The sequence below is a fragment of the Pinus tabuliformis genome, chromosome 5_1 (genome assembly GCF_031772625.1).
Source record: "Pinus tabuliformis cultivar Carrire ecotype Pingquan chromosome 5_1, CPIR1, whole genome shotgun sequence".
Lineage (NCBI taxonomy): Eukaryota > Viridiplantae > Streptophyta > Pinopsida > Pinales > Pinaceae > Pinus > Pinus tabuliformis.
The window spans coordinates 988,039,291-988,056,464 of NC_142305.1; the positions used below are offsets into that span (position 1 = coordinate 988,039,291).

At 44.0% G+C, this 17,174-nt stretch overlaps 1 protein-coding gene across 5 annotated transcripts in view; it reads right to left on the reverse strand.

The window, feature by feature from the left end:
* Positions 1-17,174, reverse strand: part of LOC149168037 (phosphoinositide phosphatase SAC2-like) — a 408,861-nt gene that overhangs the window by 8,322 nt on the left and 383,365 nt on the right. The window lies entirely within an intron of this gene.

The following is a 17,174-nucleotide window of genomic DNA, read 5'->3' on the forward strand; positions in this document are numbered from 1 at the left end:
AGGATATATTACATCATAATGGAGATATAAAATCACTTTAGAACCTTTATTGAAAATTTTCCCTATCACTACTCCTTCAAGTGATGATTTTGGTTGTGAAATAATTTATTTTCATGCTTTTGACCCTATGACCTAATGATGACACTACATGAATGAATGAGTTGAATGATGACATGATGACTATGACATCATTTCAACAAGGGATGACCTGACCATGTTGATGTCCATTGATCATAAAGGTGAAAGGAGTAGTGATGACCTACCTAACCTAACCAGTGACCAAATTTTTATTAAAAACCTATTTGAAACCATAAAAATTTGCAGTAGGACCCTATTAAAAACTTTGTAAGAGCATATTTGATCACTGGTGTCTAACATGTTGATTTGTGGTAGCATCAGATGTGCTCTAGCCTTGAAAATTGGTGGAGAGGCTAAAGCACATGAGATCTCCTAGACTCGGAAATGGTTTGGGTAAATTCCACCCGGTTAGAGAGATATTAAAATAATTGATATTTTTAATGGGGTTCCTAAGTCTAAACTTACAAAAATTAAAATATTAATGGGTATTAACATAAACTGGGTGAGAAGGTTCTAAATGACATGGATCAAGCCAAATCTAATCCTAGCCGTTGATTAGACACTTAATCTCAGCCGTTGAAGACTCAACAGGGAAAGTATAAGAGGAGGCTTGAGGGTTAGTTGGAGACACACCAAGATTGATCAGTCAGTTCGATTTTCTGGAGCGGGGTTTGCTGAGAAAATTCGAACAAGTGATTTGAGTTGCAGCAAGGGGTAGTGAGTACATAGCAGAGAGGCAGAGATAGTGCCAGAGGGCTAGCGCAGTGACTAAGGAGGCTACGCTGAGGCGGCAGGAGCTACGCAGAGGCAACTAGAGATTGCGCAGAGGCTGAGGGGCCTGCGTGGGTGACGCAGAAAGCCAGAGAGCTGACGCAAAGAGGCAGAGGGTTCACGCAAGGGGTTCCAAAGCTACGTAGAGGCTAGCAGGGAAAACGTAGATCCTTGGAGAAGCGCCGGAAGGATTTTCGTGGGGCAGACTAGTGCTGAGAAGCTGAATATCTGCTTCCAAGAAGAGGTATTGCTACCATGTAGAAATATCTATTGGGTGAGCCAGTTTGGCACCCTAGTTGTACTCAAGAAATCTGCATAATAATAAAACCCTCAAAACTGCTGCACCGGTTTTCCCGCATTGGGTTTTTCTAGGGATGATTGTCCAAAAATAACAGTGTCCCTTGTGTGTTTGTCTATTATTTCAGTTGATAATCTGTATATGAGTTGAGGTTGCATTTGTGTTTATTTTCAGTATTTATATGAATAAATAACTTGTTAAGGAATAAACAAGTAGGTGAAATAAACCAGATAATGCAATAGGGATTTCTAATGGGTAACATTTAGAAATTTCAACATGGTATCAGAGCATTGCATATCACAAGAGGACTAAAGGCACCATCGTAATCAGAAGTATTTGCAGCAGTAGCAGCTGCCCCGAGAGACAGAGCTACTCCTAAGCAGAAAGCAACAAAGGAGTGACGTAGAGGGCCTGCGTCATCATTTCGAGTCAGAGAGAGGGCCAATGCACAGGGAAAGAGAGGCAGAAGAGGCTCACAAAGAGCCACGTCATCCTACTCAGTCAGGTAGGCTTGACGCAGTTGGCCAGAGGAGTGATTCAGCCCTACCGGGATTGCGCAGAGCTAGAAGGCTCAGTTTCTTCAATTGATGGGGCATAAGGAGTTGTGGGTAGATTGTGGATTAGGAAGCTGGTGGGGTGTTGTTGCTGTCAAAGCAAAACAGTACCTAACAGGACAGAACCAAGGTAGAGGGAATCACTACCTAGACAGATTTCTAGCCAAGAAATCCAAATCCGAGTTGCAGTTGCAAAGAGGATCGGAGAGGAGCAGATTGACAGTTGGTGGGAAGATTTCCAACAGGGAAATCAGGACTTAGAGGGAGATTTCCAGGAGGGAAGTCGAATCTCAGAGGGAGTCCAGAAGGAGGAGAGGAGATGGCAATGAACGGATTGAGGGATCAGGATAGGATGGACGGGGCCTCCAACTATGTTATCTAGAAGGCCAGGATCCTATCTATTCTGGACAGACATTGCATCAAGGGCTTCACCTTGAGAACGTGGCTATCCCAGTTGACACAACTGATAATGAGAAGTATGAGGATGCAATGGCAAAGGCAAAGTGCATAATCCTTGATGGGGTCAAGGATCATGTAGTACCACATATTGCTGAGAAGAACACGGCAAAGGAGATGTGGGATACTTTGACGACATTGTATCAGGGCACTTCCGTTCAGTGAAAGATCCTATTAGAGAATCAACTGCAGTCGTATCAGATGCAGAAGGGGGAGCAGATAGATCCATACGTCAGCAAGTTGCAAGAGATTCGAGACCAACTTACTTCCATAGGGGCCACACCGGATTAGGTGTTCATGGTGAGGATAGCCCTGAATGCAGTCTCTGAGGATTGGGAGACATTTGTCCAAAGCATTTTGGGAAGAGCTAATCTTCCAGGATGAGAAGAGATATGGGCAGCTCGTCGCCAAGAAGAGATTAGATAGTAGCAACAAAGGAGGTCGAATCAAGAAACAGGAGGAGGAGGATGCGGCTCTGGCATCTATGGGACAACAGGGGAAGAGGAAGAAGGACATCTCCAAGGTGAAGTGCTTCCATTGTGGGGAGCTGGGTCATTATTCAACCTAGTGTCCCAGGAAGAAGAATAAGGGAGAGGCTTTTGGCTCCAAGGAAGCTCCAGCTAAGGCAGAGAAAGAAGTCGAGACTGATGACGACTATGCCATGAGTGCTCATGCACCTCTAAAGAAGAGGTGGGGTGACATTGAGCTATAGTGAGGAGGACTACAGAAGATGAGGAGCAAGCTCCTTGAGGTACCCAAACTCTTGGATTATATCCGGCTACAGGAGTCCCGAATGAGAGTAGCAAGATGACAAATGTCGGTAGAAGCAAGATGCGATGGAGCAACAAGGCAGTGCTAGAGTGTAGAGGTCTACAACAACGCAGTGGGGGTTGCAGCAATGCGAGAGGCACATAGGTGGTTGCAGTAGTGCAGAGAGGCACAAAGATGGTTGTAGCAGTGCGAGAGGCACAAAGGTGTTTGCAGCACTGTAGAGGCAACAGAGGGAGCACAAAATAGCAGCAGAGGTAGCTTCAGCATCAGGAGGCTTCTGGACTGATAAGGATGTCGGTATTTGGGTAGATCAGTAACTAACTTCTCGGTAACTGAGTTGTAGTGCAACAGTTAGCAGTGGTAGTGCTATGGGCAACATGATGCAGCATGTTGAGAGAGAGTTGCAGTGTAGATGCAGTGTTGGGAGGAAGGACCAGCAACAACACGGATGCAGAGGGAGCTGCAGTACAGATGTAGTAGTGGTAGTGGCAGAGCCATGGGCAGTTGTGCAAGAGGCAACAACACAGTGGATGTCGAGCTGCAGATCAAGCATCAACACAGATACCGGTGCGGAAGGATCAGTGTGATGTTCAGTGGTGGAGCATTACTAGAGCACATTCCTCGCTAAGAGGGAGTGTTGATTTGTGGTAGCATCGGATGTGCTCTAGCCATGAAAATTGGTGGAGAGGCTAAAGCACATGAGATCTCCAAGACCCATAAATGGTTTGGGGAAATTCCACCCGGTTAGAGAGATATTAAAATAGTTAATATTTTTAACAGGGTTCCTAAGTCTAAACTTACGAAAATTAAAATATTAATGGGTATTAATATAAAACTGGGTGAGAAGGTTCTAAATGATATGGATCAAGCCAAATCTAATCTTAGTCAATGATTAGAGACTTAATCTCCGTCATTTAAGACTCAACAGGAAAAGTATAAGAGGAGGCTTGAGGGTTAGTTGGAGACACACAAGGATTGATCACTCAGTTCGATTTTCTGGACCGGGGTTTGCTGAGAAAATCCGAACAAGTGATCTGAGTTGTAGAGAGGGGCAGTGAGTACATAGCAGAGAGATAGAGATAGTGCTAGAGGGCCAACGCAGTGACTGAGGAGGCTACGCTAAGGCAGTAGGAGCTACGCAGAGTCAGCTAGAGACTGCGCAGAGGCTGAGGGGCCTGCGTGGGTGATGCAAAAGGCAAGAGAGCTGACGCAGAGAGGCAAAGGGCTGATGCAGGGGGTTCCAGAGCTACACAGAGGCTAGCAGGGTTGATGCAGAGCCTTGGAGAAGCGCTGGAAGGATTTTCATTGGGCATACTAGCACTGAGAAGCTGAATATTTGCTTCCGAGAAGAGGTATTACTACCATGTAGAAATCTCTGTTGGGTGAGCCAATTTGGCACCCTAGTTGTACTTAAGAAATTTGCGTAATAATAAAACCCTTAGAACTGCTGTATCGATTTTCCTGCATTGGGTTTTTCCAGGGACAATTGTCCAAAAATAACGGTGTCCCTTGTGTGTTTGCCTATTATTATAGTTGATGATCTGTATATGAGTTGCGGTTATATTTGTGTTTATTTTCAATATTTATATGAATAAATAACTTGTTAAGGGATAAACAAGTAGGTGAAATAAACCAGATAATGCAGTAGGGATTTCTAATGGGTAACATTTAGAAATTTCAACATGACAGGACTGACAGACACTAACATGACAAAAGTGGTTGCAAAGTCTAAAAAAAACAAGAATGAAGACCCCCTTCCATTCTTGAAGAAAAACAACAAAAAATTTACATTTGAGAGTTTTGTGGGGGACAAGCAATAAAAAGAAAAGCAATGGCACTTGGTCCAATGGACAAGATTTTTCAGAAAGAGAAATGGGAAGAGTTTGATCTCACCATTGCATTTTTTTCTATAAGAACTTCATATCCTTTAATGTTGCAAACTCACCTTTGTTTATTGAGATGTGCTGAGCTCTAACTCAAGGGGCTCCATCAGCGTATGTGGCTCCTGGGTTAGAGAAGCTTAGAACCACATTGTTGATGAAGGCAAAGAAAGAGGTGGACAAAATGCTTGAGCCTATTAAAATAACATGGCCAACATCTAGGGTTAGCATTGTTTCTGATGGATGGACAGATCCAGCACGATACCCACTCATCAACTTCATGGTGTCTTCTTTGAATGGTCCAGTTTTCTTGAAATCAGTGGATGCACTTGGACAATACAAAGATGCACAATATATGAGTGAGTTGTTTATTAAAGTTATTTAAGATGTAGGTGTTGATTCTTGTGTGCAAATCATTACAGATAATGCACCTGTTTGCAAGGTTGCTGGCATGATTGTGGAAGCTAAATATCCACAAGTATTTTGGACACCTTGCATTGTCCATTCTTTGAATTTAGCACTTAAATATATTGCTTTTGATGTGCTTTGGATTGGAAGCATTATTGAGGATGCAGGATATATCCACAAGTTTGTACAAAATCATACAATTGCCCTCACTATCTACAAGGAGTACACCAATCTATCATTTTTGAAGATTGTGGATACACAGTTTGCCTCTTCATTCATCATGTTGAAGAGGTTGAGGGAGGTCAAGACCGCTCTTGGGGCCATGGTTATTTCAGAGTTTTGGTCTTTTTGGAGAAACATAGATCAAACAACCTCAAAAAGAGTGAAGGACACAATGTTAGATGATGCCTGGTGGAAGAGCGTAGATCTACTTATTCAGATCATGGACCCTATCATTTCTTTGCTTCGATTTGCGGATACAGACAAACCCATCCTATGAGAGGTTTATGAGGGATGTGATTCCATGATTGAGTCTGTGAGGAGCATTATTTTACAAAGTGACTGCCCTGAGTATGAGACATCATCAAAAGCCTTCCTCAACACCATACAGGATATTCTTGTCAGCAGATAGGATAGGAATTTCACACCTTTACATTGTTTGGCTCACTCATTGAACCCAAAATACTACAACCATGAGTGGCTGAATGGTGGACCTTCCCGCAGATTCCCTCCTCACATGGATGGGGAAATTTTGTAGGGATGACAGTTGCATTGAGGCAGATTTTTTAGGATAGAGCATCCCTTGATGAGGTGGAGGATCCCTTTGCGGAGTTTTCCACTGACACTGATCGATTTGCAGTATATGATGTGATTAGCGACAAGGGGGCTAAGAAGCCCTATTCTTGGTGGGCAACTCATGGGGCAACAAGCCCTCCTCTACAACAATTAACCATGAGGCTCCTTTTTCAGGTGACTTCATCCTCTTATTGCGAGAGGAATTGGAGCACATATGGGAATTTATATAGTGTCAAGAAGAGCAGGGTTGAGCAGTCTAGGCAGAGACAATGGTGTATGTGCACACCAACCTTCATCTTATTTACAGGTAGAGGGATGAGTGGTTGAAGGGAAAGACAAAGATGTGGGATGTCTTTCCTGATGATATGGGTTTGGACAACAATGTTGAGTTGGCATTGGCCAACATGGATCTTAATGAGCCAGTGTTAGAGCCTGTCACTTTTGATGATGGTGATACTGTAGAGGGGTCATCCTCCACACCAGCAGATGCAGAGATGACATTGGATACAGAGGAGGAGGATGCAGCAGAGGAGAGCAGTGGTGACCATGATGATGAGTACAATGATGCTGATTTTGATTATGAGGATTGATGACTCATGAGCTACCTACTGCCTTTAGGCTTGTAGTTGTTTTGTATTTTCTATTTCTATTAGCCATTGGCATTGCTACTACCTATCTAACACTCTACACATTTTCATTTTGATGACTTAAAAACTACAGTATTGTGATGTCCCAAATGCAGAAAATTTCGAATAGACAGTGATATGCAAAAGCAAATGTGATTCATACATAGAAAAATTAAACGATCAACAAATGCTCAATACACTACAGAAATGTGAACCAACTGAGCCATTTTATTAATGGAGTGGTGCAAGTACAATAGTGCAGAAAATGCAACCGGGCTTGCCTCAAGGGCAAGCTTGATAGAACTCAGGTGTCAAACAATAATCTCAATGCTGGAAAGAACTGCTCCTCTAATGCTCTGCGCTGCCTAGAAAACTACACTGCTGGTTGGAAAGGAACTACAAGAAACTACACTTTTGTTGCTCGGAAAATGCTACAAATTCAACCCCAAGCTCCTTGACAAAAACCCACAAAAACCCAAAAACGGTTTGGCTCAATTTTGACCTCCAAAAATCGACCCCCAAAGGCACTGTGCAATCCCTAACAATTTTGCACTGTCTGCTGCAAGATACGGCTGAAAACCCCACTTCTGGTGCTCAGAAAATTTTGAAACTTTAAATCTAGGATCCTTGTCAAAAACCCAGAAAACCCAGAAATGGTTTGGCCAAATTTTGACCTCCCAAATTCGACCTCTTCTATGGCCCACGCCCTCCAAACAGCTCCAGAAATATGGCTTGCAAGGAATGACCACAAATTCCTCCTCCAAGCTCTAAAATGGAAGCAAACACCACTCCAAATATCTCCTCTAACCTCCATGGCAAAGCTCAGCCTCAAGGACTGATACTCTACCCACCAAATGAGCTCCCACACACTGCCTCTGCACTAGCCCAGGTAGTGCGAAAGTCACACTGCCAAGCCAGAAGCTCAATCAACTCCCAAACTCTCCTAGATGCTGACAATCCTCCCTAGCCTCCTCTCCAGAAAATCTCACGTCAAATCTCCACTGCTAAGCACCACCAATGAACTCGGCCTCCTCTCCACTGCGTCCCCCAGTAATACGCACAACCTGGAAGGGAATGCTACTGCTAGGAATCACAATGTGATCCTCCTCTTGAAGAAATGAAGAAAACCTTCCTAGGGTGGCACTCGAAGTCCCCCGAAGAAAGGGTGAGCTCTTCGCTTGAAGAACTCGTGCTAAACAACCAGTGACTCGGCTAAGTAGCTCGAGCAACCAAAGAGAAATCGATATACTCCAATAAGATGAATGAAATGAGGAGAGCTACCTTCCTTATATAGATTTCGTGGATCACTTTACCCTCCAATTTTACCTCCATCGTGGGCTCTCACTTAACCACCTACATGCAAACTTAACCACCTTCAAGCAAACCGAACTAGGAAATGTGTCTTTCCCTAGTGTGGGTGGCCCCCATGTGTAATTTATCCATAAGAAAATAACTTCTCCTAAGTCTAATCTCCTAATAAAAATCAAATGGGCCCCATCACCTCCAAAATCGGCCCCAAAATATAGAAATTAATAGTGTTCGAAAATAATTTAGGAAGGGACATTACAAGTATCTTGTCTTTTTCCTATTGGATCATTGATGAATACGTATTATGATTTATCATTTACGTCACAATTGTATTTGTATGCATAATGTTACTTTCTAAAACTTACATCTAGATGGAGATCTATGTTTGAATCAATGAATTTGTATCATGAATGAGAATTTGTGTAAGAAATATGTTAATTTTAGGTATGTTCTATGCTTAGAGAAATTTATTTCAATTTTCACAGTTAGCTCAATATCTTTTACAGATTAACAATCACATCAGCATTAAAGTAAATAATAGATAGAACATAAACAAAGATCGCAGAAGACAAACCAAGACAAGAGGACACAAGATGTGGCACGAGCTAGGGACAAACCCCAATGTGGGGAAACCCTTGATCAATTCTTCTTATATGTTCTTCAATAGTTCAACAAAGAGAAAGAGAGAGATAGTACATATACAACAGAAGTCAACACTTTGACTTATCTAAATAAGAGCATAGATCATCTCTAAGAAGACAATACATGAGATGGTTGAACTCAGTTGAAGACACGCTACTTCAACTGATTCTCCAAGATGACTCCTTCACCTATCATTGCGCTGCATCTCGTCATCACGCTGCACCTCACCGTGCTGCACCCATCATCGCTATGCTAGACCTCATGAGCATGCTGCACACATCATACTGCTGCACCTTATGCTGCCACTGTGAAAATCCTATCACTGCAGCAACTGATTTACTTTTCCTACTTATTCCACCATAATTTATTGATGAAATCACTTCAATAAACATTAAAATAAATACTGCTGTAGATATCACACCGTAATACAGAAAAAAAAACATATGCACAAGAATCAACACATTGACACAAATATTTTGGACTAATTTCCGCAGAAAAACCCAATGTGGGAAAACCGATGCAACAAGGGAGGATTTTATTATTCAGCAATTTTCTCATACAACTGGGTGCCAAACTGGCTTACCCACAGATAGAAAAATTCTCCAGCACTTCTTCTAATCCTAGCGTCAGCCCTGCTAACCTCTGCATGGCCTGAAACCCTCTGCGTCAGCCTGTTGAGACCCTGCACAACCTCTTTAAACTTCTGCGTCACTCCTACAACTTCTGCGTGGATGACACAGGGCCTACTGGTTCTGTGCAGTCTCTGCTGCCTCTACGTGGCTCCCTCTAGCCTTGCGCTTGCCTCTTCTGCCTCTGCATTGATCTCCTGTTTCGCTGTTCCGTACTTGCTGCCTACTGACTACTCACCAGACCACTGGTTCAATTTCTCAGCTAACCCCGCTCTAGAAATTGAACTGACTGGTCTCCCTCAGTGTGTTCTCCAAGTGACCCTCAAGCCTCCTCTTATACTTTTCTCGTTGACAATCAACGACCGAGATTAAGTCCCTAATCTAATATTAGCTCTGGCTTGATCCATGACTTTTGGACCATTCTAACACAGTTTCATATTAATTCACATTAATATTTTATTTTCTCTAAGTTTAGACTTAGGAATTACATTAAAAATATTAATTATTTTAATATCTCCCAAACTGTCTAGAATCTGCCCAAACCTTTCTGGGTATTGGAGATCTCATGTGTCTTAGCCTCTCCACCAAGTTTCGTGGCTAGAGCACATCTGATGCTACCCCAAATCAACACTCCCTCTTAGTGAGGACTGTGCTCTGGCAATACTCCTCACTGAGCATCACCCTGATCATCTGGCATCGGTTCCTATGCTGATCTTAAGCCTTCCTTCCCAACATCCTCTGCACTGTTGTATCCTGTACTGTTGCCCATGGCTCTGCGACTGCCGCGTCTGTACGACAACTCCCTCTGCATCTGTGCTGTTACTGGTCCTTTCTCCCAACACTGCATTTGTACTGCAACTCCCTCTTCATTCGTGCTGCTAACACACTCATTTCTACTTCTGAAAGGGGTTCTTTACCATCCCCATCTTTTCTCTGAAGTAGTCAAATTTTGACTTTCCAAGAGCCTTGGTGAGGATATCTGCCACTTGTTCCCCTGTAGGAGTGTATCTCAATTGTACAGCTCCTTGTTGGACAGTGTCTGACAAAGTGACACCGGATATCAATATGTTTCGACCTATCATGAAACACTAGATTCTCAAAGAGTTTGATGCAACTCTGATTATCGCACATGATCCTGGTCGCCTCCATATTTTTTTGAATAAGTTCACCAACAGTTTTCTAAGCCATATGGCCTCACAGGAAGTTGTGCTTTCTGCCATATAGTCTACCTCAGATGAGCTCAGAGCCACGGACTTCTATTTCCTACTGCACCAGGAGGTCATTCTTGATCCAATGTTGAAACAATACCCAGAGGTACTTTTCTGATCCACTGAACTTCCTGCCCAATCTGCATCAGTAAATCCACTCAACCTGATATCCTCCCCCTTGGTGTATAAGAGGCCATAATCAACTGTTCCCTGTAAATACCTAAGAACGTGTTTGGCTGCTGCCTAATGTGCCCTCTTTGGTTCCACCATGAACTGACTGAGGGTGTTGACAGCGTAGCAAATATCTGGCTTGGTATTGACCAGATACATCAAGGATCCTATGAGCTGCCGGTATAGGGTGGGATCGACATACTTGTCTTCTGATGCATCAATCTTCTTCCAATTCGTGATCATTGGCGAAGCCATAGGTCTACAGTCTCCCATCCCGAATCTTTTCAGGATTTCTGTAGCATACCTCCCTTGCCCAAGGAAGATTTCTCCTTTCTGCTGCCAAACTTCCAACCCTATGAAGTAGTGCATTCGTCCTAGATCCTTCATATCGATCTCTGTGGCTAGATTCTTCTTGCAGTCCTCAATGAGTCTGGATGATGATTGATCCTAATAGAAAGAGATCATCCACATATAATACTAATATAAGCACTCGTTCTCTACGACCAGATAGTAGAGATTCAGATCCGCGCCACTCTTGACAAACCCCATCTTCTGCAAGTAGCCATCTATTCGACCATACCATGCTCTCGGTGCCTGCTTCAGCCCATACAAGGCCTTTTTCAGTTTGCATACATGAGACTTCTTCTCATGAGTTTCAAAGCCCTCTGGTTGTTCAATGTATACCTCTTCTTCTATTACCCCATTCAGAAATGCCGTCTTGACATCCATTTGGGCTGCAAGAGATATCACTGTCCTAATAGATGTATACCTAGCTACCGGGCGAAGGTTTCTTCATAGTCAATCCCTTCCCTTTGAGCATACCCCTTAACCACAAACTTGGCCTTGTATTTCTCAACATTGTCGTCCGCAACATATTTGATCTTGTAAATCCATCTCGAACCTACCACAAATCTGTCTTGAAGTCTTGACACCACCTCCCAAACATCTGTTGATTTGGGGTAGCATTGGATGTGCTCTAGCCATGAAAATTGGTGGAAAGGCTAAAGCACATGAGATCTCCAAGACCTAGAAATGGTTTGGGCAGATTCTAACTAGTTTGGGAGATATTAAAATAATTAAATTTTTAATGGAGTTCCTAAGTCTAAATTTAGGAAAAATAAAATATTAATGGGTATTAATATAAAACTGGGTTAGAAGGTTCAAAAAGTCATGGATCAAGCCAAATCTAATCTTAGTCATTGATTAGAGATTTAATCTCGATTGTTGAAGGACCAACGAGAAAGGTAAAAGAAGAAGCTTGAGGGTCAGTTGGAGAACACACCAGAGTGATCAGTGATTCATTTTGCTAGAGTAGGTTTTCTAAGCAAAGTTGAATCAGTGATCAACAACAAGGGGTAGTGAGTACGAGGCAGAGACGATACTGAGAGACCAGTGCAGAAGCAGAGACAACCAAAGCAGTAGCTAGTCCAGCCTACGAAAATCCCAGCAGAGGCAGCGCAAAGCCCAGAGAGACTGCGTCATCCACGCAGAGGGCAGAGGGAGTGACGCAGAAGCCTCCAGAGGTTGCGCAGTGCCTCAGAGCGCTGACGTAGGTCAGCAGAGGGCTGACACAGTGGCCATAAGGGCTAGCACTGTGCTTAGATTGTGCCAGAGAGGGTTTCGTGGGACAGGTTTTCTGAATACATGTTTCCAGATATAGAGCTGTTGCTGCCGTATATTTTTCTATGTTGGGTGAGCCGGTTTAGGCACCCAATTGTACTCTGACAAACTGCATAATAATATAACCCTCGGAATAGCTGCACCGGTTTTCCCGCATTGGGTTTTTCCGGGGACATTGGTCCAAAAATAACGGTGTCACATGTGTGCTCGTTTTCTTCTAGTTGATGATCTGTAGATGTTGATATTGTACTTGTGTTTATTTTCAATATTTACATGGTAAATAACTTGTTAACTAATTAAACAAGTAGGAAGAAATAAACCAAATAGTACAGGAAGAATTTCTAACAGGTTAAACTTAGAAAATCCAACATGGTATTAGAGCCAAGTTGCAGATAACAGGAAAACTGAAGGCATCAGCCGAACAGAGCATTTGCAGCAGATTTGGCTATCCCGAGTGACAGAGCTGATCCTTGCAGAAGGCAACAGAGGAAGGAGTGACGCAGAGAGACTGCGTCATCATTCTAGGCCAAAGAAAGGCAGCGCAGATGCTAAAGGAGGCAGTATCAGGCTCACACAGAGCCACGAAGAGGCCAGGAGGGTTGACGCAGTTGGCTGGGGGAGTTAATTTGTCGGTGTCGGGATTGTGCAGAGCGAAGTGGCTCAATCCTTCAGTTGCTGGGGTATAGGAGGTTGTGGGTAATTTGCGGAGCGCAGCTAGTGGGGTACTATGGTCATAACAGTACCTAACAGGGCAAGACCAAGGTGAAGGGAGTTGTTGCCGAGGCGGATTTCTAGCCAAGGAATCCAGATCAATGGTGCAATTGCACAAACGATCAGAGTGAGGCAGCTTGACGTTGGCAGAGGGATTTCTATAAGGGAAATCGAGACTCAGAGGGAGTCGAACCGAGAACTTCCAGACAGGAAGTTGAGAGACTCAGTAGGAGTCGAACAGAGGACTTCTAGGAGGGAAGTAGAGAGACTCGGAGGAGTCGAAAGAAGAGCAGTGAGATGGCCGTGAATGGGCTGAGAGATCAGGATAGGCTGGACAAAGCGTCCAACTTTGTGGTCTGGAAGGCCAGGATCTTGTCCATTCTAGACAGACATCGCCTCAAGGGCTTCGTCACGAGAGTGATAGCTGTCCCAGTTGACTCGATAGCTAATGAAAGATACGAGGAGGCAATGGGGAAGGCTAAGTGCATCATCCTTGATGGGGTCAAGGATGATGTGGTACCACATATTGTCAAGAAAGAAACAGCAAAGGAGATGTGGGATGCCTTGAAGACATTGCATCAGCATACTTCCGTGCAGAGCAAGATGCTCCTGGAGTATCAGCTAAGGGCATACCAGATGCAGAAGGGAGAGCAGATAGATGTCTTCCTCGATCGCTTGAAGGAGATTTGTGACCAACTACCTTCCATAGGCGCCACACCGAATGAGGAATTGATGGTGAGGATCGCACTGAATGCAATTTTCAAGGATTGGGAAGTATTTGTCCAGAGCATACTGGGCAGGACGAGTCTTCCATATTGGGAAGAACTGTGGGCGGCTCTTTTTCAAGAAGAGATCAAGCAATTGACCAAGGCGGGGAGTAGCGGCAAAGGGGTCAGAATCAAGAAGGAGGAAGAAGAGGATGCGGCTCTAGCATCTGTGGGAAAGCAGGAGAAGAGGAAGAAGAAGGACCTCTCCAAGGTCAAGTGCTTCCATTTTGGGGAACTGGGTCATTTTGCGAACCAGTGTCCTAGGAAGAAGAGCAAGGGAGAGGCTTCGAACTCGAAGGCAGCGCCTACAAAGGCGGAGAAAGAAGTCGAGGAGGAGGACGATTGTGCCATGAGTGCTCATGTGCCACTTGAGAAGAAGTGGGGAGACATCGAACTGTAGTCAGGAGGACTACAGGCAATGAGAGGCAGGATCCTAGAGGTACCCAACCTCTTGGATTATACCTTGTTACAGGAGCCCCGAAGAGGAGTAGCAGGATGGGCAGATGTCGAAGAGACAGATGCGGATAGAGCAGCAGAGTGTGCTATAGGCAGGAGTCCTAGGACAACGCGAGGTTAGCAGGACGCAACAGTGCGAGAGGCACGGGAGTGTTGCACCAGTGCAGGATGGCACATAGAAGTGTGTAGCTGTGCGAGATGCAGGAAGTTGTTGCAGCAACGCAGAGGTCAGTAGAGGGAGCACTTGTTAGCAACAGAGAGAGCTTCAGCATCAGGAGTGTTTCTAGATTGACAAGGATGTCAAGAGTTGGGTTGATTAGTTACTTCTCAATAACAGAGTTGCAGTGCAATAGCAGTATGCAGTAGCACGATGCAACATGATGAGAGGGGATGCAGTGCAGATGCAGATGCAGATGCAGTGCTGGGAGGATGGACCAGCAACAACACAAATGCAAAGGGAGCTGTCGTACGGATGCAACAATGGCAATGGCAGGGCCATGGGCAGCAGTACAAGATGTAGCAGTGCAGAGGATGTTGGGCAGGGAGGCCTAGTATCAGCACAGGGACCGGTGCTGGATAATCAGTGTGATACTTAGTGTGGAGTATTACTAGAGCATAGTCCTCGCTAAGAGGAAGTGTTGATTTGGGGTAGCATCGGATGTGCTCTAGACATGAAAATTGGTGGAGAGGCTAAAGCACATGAGATCTCCAAGACCCAGAAATGGTTTGGGCGGATTCTAACCGGTTTGGGAGATATTAAAATAATTAATATTTTTAATGGAGTTCCTAAGTCTAAACTTAGGAAAAATAAAATATTAATGGATATTAATATAAAACTGGGTTAGAAGGTTCCAAAAGTCATGGATCAAGCCAAATCTAATCTTACTCGTTGATTAGAGATTTAATCTTAGCCGTTGAAAGACCAACGAGAAAAGTATAAGAAGAAGCTTGAGGGTCAGTTGGAGAACACACCAGAGTGATCAGTCATTCATTTTGCTAGAGTGGGTTTGCTAAACAAAGTTGAATCAGTGATCAACAACGAGGGGCAGTGAGTACGAGGCAGAGAGGCAGAGACGATACTGAGAGACCAGCGCAGAAGTAGAGATAACCAGAGCAGCAGCTAGTCCAGGCTATGGAGAGCCCAACAGAGGCAGCGCAGAGCCCAGAGAGACTACGTCATCCACGCAGAGGGCAATGGGAGTGACACAGAAGCCTCCAGAGGCTGAGCAGTGCCTCAGAGGGCTGACGCAAAGGGTCCTAGGGCTGACGCAGTGGCTAGGAGGGCCAACGCTGTGCTTTGATTGTGTCGGAGAGGGTTTTGTGGGACAAGAATTCTGAATACCTGTTTCTAGATATAGAGGTATTTCTATCGTATATTTTTCTATGTCGGGTGAGTCGGTTTAGGCACCCAATTATACTCTGATAAACTGCATAATAATATAACCCTTTGAATAGCTGCACCAGTTTTCCCGCATTGGGTTTTTCTGGGGACATTGGTCCAAAAATAGCAGTGTCACTTGTGTGCTTGTTTTCTTTCAGTTGATGATCTGTAGATGTTGATATTGTACTTGTGTTTATTTTCAATATTTACATGGTAAATAACTTGTTAACTAATTAAACAAGTAGGACGAAATAAACCAGATAGTACAGGAAGAATTTCTAACAAGTTAAACTTAGAAATTCCAACAACATCATTCACCATTATGTAGTTATACTCCTCTACCATCGCATCTAGCCAGACCTGATGCTGAGCTGCCTCCTTGAAACTGGTAGGCTCTCCATCCTGAGCTACTAACGCCTGATATATGTCTGGTTGTTTTCGCTCCCTCTTACTGTTGCTTGGCTCACCGATGAAGTTCTTTGCATCATGCAGAATCTGACGATGTTCCCTGCTAATTCTTCCTCTGCCAGCAGGCGCTTCTGTTCGCTCCTCCTCCTCATCCTGAGAATCTTCCTGACATGAGGAAGAATTCTTCACTTTTGTTTGTTGAAGAGGCATGATCAACAGATCCTCTTTCGACTACTCCTCAGAAGGCATTTTGTGAGATCTTCTGAAAGCTCTATCCTCCATGAACTTTACATCTCGTCGTACTACTACCTTCTTGCTCCCTGGAAGATAGATCCTGTATGCCTTAGCGTTCTCGCTATATCCCACCTGATATCCCTTTTCCGCAGTCTGATCCAGCTTCTTCCTCTTTTCTTCGGGTATGCGACAATATGCTAAACTCCCAAATATCCTGAAATGGCTGACTTCAGGCGTCTTCCCGGTGAATACTTTCTCTGGAGTAATCTTGCCCAATGCTTGATGAGGAGTCCTGTTCTGAACATAGACAATTGTGTTGCATGCTTCCACCCATAGAAATTTTGGCATATCCTGAACATACAACATGGCCCTAGCTGCTTCTACAATAGTCCTGTTCTTTCTTTCTGCTACTCCATTCTACTCCGGATTGTAGGGAGCTGTCCACTGTCTTCTGATGCCCTCCTTAGTGCAATAATTAGTGAAGTCCTTATCAACATACTCTCCATCATTATCTAAGCGTAAAACCTTTATTTTCTTCCCAGTCAGATTCTCCACTAGAGCCTTGAACTCCATGAATCGACAGAAAACCTCATCCTTGGTTTTCAAAAAATAAATCCAAGTTTTCCTTGAGTGGTCATCAATGAAGGTAAGGAAATACTCAGCACCACTGAGAGCTTTGACGAACATAGGTTCGTAGATATCTGAGTGTATCAGTCCTAGTACACTCTTGGCCCTGTGTTTGCTCCTAGGAAATGTCACCTTGGTATACTTTCCTAGAGCACATCCCCTGCATACATCATCTCATTCCGTACTCAGATCTGGAACTCCTGTTACAGTGCTCCTGAGAATTCTCAGAGCTCCATGGTGCAAGTGATCCATCCTTCTGTGCCATAGTTTGTTCAAGTCCATGACTGCCTATTAGTGCCATTGGTGATTCTAGTTGTAATCTATACAACCGATAACTTTTGATCCCGATTTGCACTTTTGTTTTCCAGCTCGGGT